Genomic DNA, 3,575 nt, shown 5'->3' on the forward strand with positions numbered 1-3,575 from the left:
CTCAAGCTGACTCATCCTCTCTCAAAAATAACTATATATAGATGTCCCCTCCATGAGATCTAGAGGCTGGAATTTTGTTATTGCAAAGAATTGTTGTTGGTTTGAGACTGGATCATTGGGTGCTTAATGCTTTGAAGGGAGCTGAAGAAGGAATTCCATTCTGCTGGGAAGGAGATGCTGGATTGGAGCCCTCTGGGTTGTATCTCTTCCTGAACCTTGTTATCAATCAATAAAGCTATCTTGGTTCTTTCCTATACGCTGGTGTATTTTGTATGATTTCATTAGTGTATTTGATTTACTTCTAATCCTGAATCATTTATGAATATGAATATATGCCTTTGTGTTGTGTTCTTCTCTTGTCGCAAGTAGTTGTTCTCTTGTCACAGGTAGATGTTCTCTTGTGATCTCGTGGGAATCAAGTAGCTGTTCTCTTGAGCAAGCGAGGAGGCAAGTAGCTGTGAACACCCAAAGAGAAGAGGATCTAGATCGAGGGACAAACGGAAGACTACGGTAAGTCTATCGATCTCCCCTCTTTTACATTTCATAAAGGAAGAAACTGAAGTAGCTATATCTGTTTGTTGCTAAGGCACTGTCACACCTTAGGTGGATAGGGTCGTCCTGTATAGGCATTTTTCCCAACAACACACAAGCAAGCCAAAAGCTCCCAAACCAAGGAAATAACTCTTTAAACAATCAAGGCACCTCCCAGATTGAACCAGGAAGTCTAAAGGCAGAGGACTAACCCCTGATCTTTGAAAAGAGAGTAACAATCAAACTCAAAGCAAGAATGAACAAAAAGAGACAAAGGCCAGGTCCCCAGTGGAGTCGCCAAATTGTTGGAGAGGTAAATCCCCTCTACGAATGGAGGCGATTCCTACTAGCCCAGAATGGGTCTAGCAACAATCTGTCAATGCTACTATGCAAGTTCCTAATTGCAAATAAAATGTAGGCAACGAACACCTACTTGGATTCCAACGTTGCTGTTTGATGAAGAGATGCCACTCTCGCTCCTTCGCTTTGGCTAGTCACGATCTTCCACGATCCCCATGAATAGATACCTGCACACACGAAGAGAAAGACAAACACGACCATGAAATCTAATAAAAGAAATTATACATCAGTCAGAAAGGACATAACTCACATTAACCATTACAAAGACAAATGAGAGTGGAACCATAATAGTAGTCATCTATTATTAATCAATAACAGAGAAGAGTACAACCAAAGTTCTGACGTTGAATCCTTCCCAAGAGGGTCCAGCCAGCAAGTCTCTTAAGCATTCATCCTTAGAGGTATATCTCCCAAGACAAGAGCTCTCTCTCACACAAGAAACACTTCACAACCTTCCTTAAGCTCTCTAGCAATCCCACACTTGTCACACCAACTACCTACTAGCAGCAGCACTCTGAGCACTATCAACTCCACACTATCCAAACTAGCTACTCATGGCCATGGTAGAGGTTTAAATAGGAGAAGGAGTCTCCATGAATGGTGGGAGGATGAGCTTATCTCCAAGGAAGGTGGCTCAAATGATGAATAGACATGCCATAGAAGGGAGGGTGACATTTACAAGGCCAACAACTAGGTCTGGAATCATTTGGAAGGCTGGCTGTTAGAACAAACTCGCCCAAACTGGATCAACGCAGGTGTATAATTGCACTGGAGCGCTGGCATCGCATCTGAATAACGGAGAAGGTTGTGTCAGCGCAACTCAATACAAACATAGGATGTGCTGTCTAATGAAATTTGACCAGCGCGGAAAACACGTGTGCTTCCGCGCTAGCAACGCATTAGTTGCACTATGAGGCGCCAGTCAGCGTGGTTATTTCAATAACAGTCACGATGATGGAAAAAACTTTGGCAAAGTGGGTCATTTGGCCAGATTAGAGAGCATGAGCATGATTATTTTGAATTCATGACATAGTAGGGAGACTGACAGTGAGACAGTGACAAATTACTGTGTAACACCTACTGCGGGTCGAGATACAATCGAAGAGTGACATGCACCGCTTCTACCGTGGATTATGACTTAGAGGCATTCAGTCATAATCTGACACACGGTAGCTTTGCGTCACTGACTTTTCAACCAAGCGTGATGACCAATTGTGTGAATCAACGGTTCCTCTCGTACAAAGTTGAATTACTATTGCGGTACGGTTCATCAGTAGGGTAAAACTAACCTGTCTCCCGACAGTCTAAACCCAGCTCACGTTCCCTATTGGTGGGTGAACAATCCAACACTTGGTGAATTCTGCTTCACAATGATAGGAAGAGCTGACATCGAAGGATCAAAAAGCAACATCGCTATGAATGCTTGGCTGCCACAAGCCAGTTATCCCTGTGGTAACTTTTCTGACACCTCTAGCTTCAAATTCTGAAAATCTAAAGGATCGATAGGCCACGCTTTCACGGTTTGTATTTGTACTGAAAATCAAAATCAAATGAGCTTTTACCCTTTTGTTCCACATGAGATTTATGTTCTCGTTGAGCTCATCTTAGGACACCTGCGTTATCTTTTCACAGATGTGCCGCCCCAGCCAAAATCCCCACCTGACAATGTCTTCCACCTGGATCGACCCGCCAAAACGTGCCTTAAGGCCAAAAACATGGGCAGTGCCCCATCTCCGCCCCAATGAATAAGTAAAATAATGTTAAAAGTAGTGGTATTTCACTTGCGTTGAAAATGGCTCCCACTTATTCTACACCTCTCAAGTCATTTCAAAAAGGTGGACTAGAGTCAAGCTCAACAGGGTCTTCTTTCCCCACTGATTCTACCAAGCCCGTTCCCTTGGCTATGGTTTTGCTAGATAGTAGATAGGGACAGTTGGAATCTGATTAATCCATTCATTTGCGTCACTAATTAGATGACGAGGCATTTGGCTACCTTAAGAGAGTCATAGTTACTCCCGCCGTTTACTTGCGCTTGGTTGAATTTCTTCACTTTGACATTTAGAGCACTGGGCAGAAATCACATTGCGTCAGCATCTGTAGGGACCATCGCAATGCTTTTTTTTAAATAAACAGTTGGATTCCCCTTGTCTATACCAGTTCTGAGTCGATTGTTCGATGCCTAGGGAAAAGCCCCTGGCAGGGGGAATTCTACGCTCGTAGTCCAATCGGCACGCGACTGCCCGCCCTCACCGTGAGAGCAGCTTAGGTAGACTGCTGATGGCCCACGAGTTGAGGGCGCAGACCCCTAGGCCCAGCCCTCAAAGCCAATCCTTTTCCCAAAGTTACAGATTCGTTTTGCCGACTTCCCTTACCTACATTATTCTATTGACCAGAGGTTGTTCACCTTGGAGACCTGTTGTGGTTATGAGTACGACCGGGCATGAACAGTACTCGGTCCTCCAGATTTTCAAGGGCCACCAAGGGCACACCAGACACCGCAAGATGTGTGGTGCTCTTCCAGCTGCTGGACCCTATCTCCGGGTGAACCGCTTCCAGGGTGGGCAAGCTGTTAAAAAGAAAAGATAACTCTTCCCGGGGCCCCCGATGACATCTCTGGATTTCCTAACGTTTCTGCCCGTTGCCATGTCCTGGTTCGGGAATATTAACCCGATTCCCTTTCGATG

General features: G+C 44.8%; 1 pseudogene; it reads right to left on the minus strand.

Moving 5' to 3' along the window:
- Positions 1-1,799: 1,799 nt before the first annotated feature.
- Positions 1,800-3,278, minus strand: LOC149221970 (25S ribosomal RNA; annotated as a pseudogene).
- Positions 3,279-3,575: the final 297 nt, after the last annotated feature.

This window comes from Pinus tabuliformis, chromosome Q, assembly GCF_031772625.1.
Source record: "Pinus tabuliformis cultivar Carrire ecotype Pingquan chromosome Q, CPIR1, whole genome shotgun sequence".
NCBI lineage: Eukaryota > Viridiplantae > Streptophyta > Pinopsida > Pinales > Pinaceae > Pinus > Pinus tabuliformis.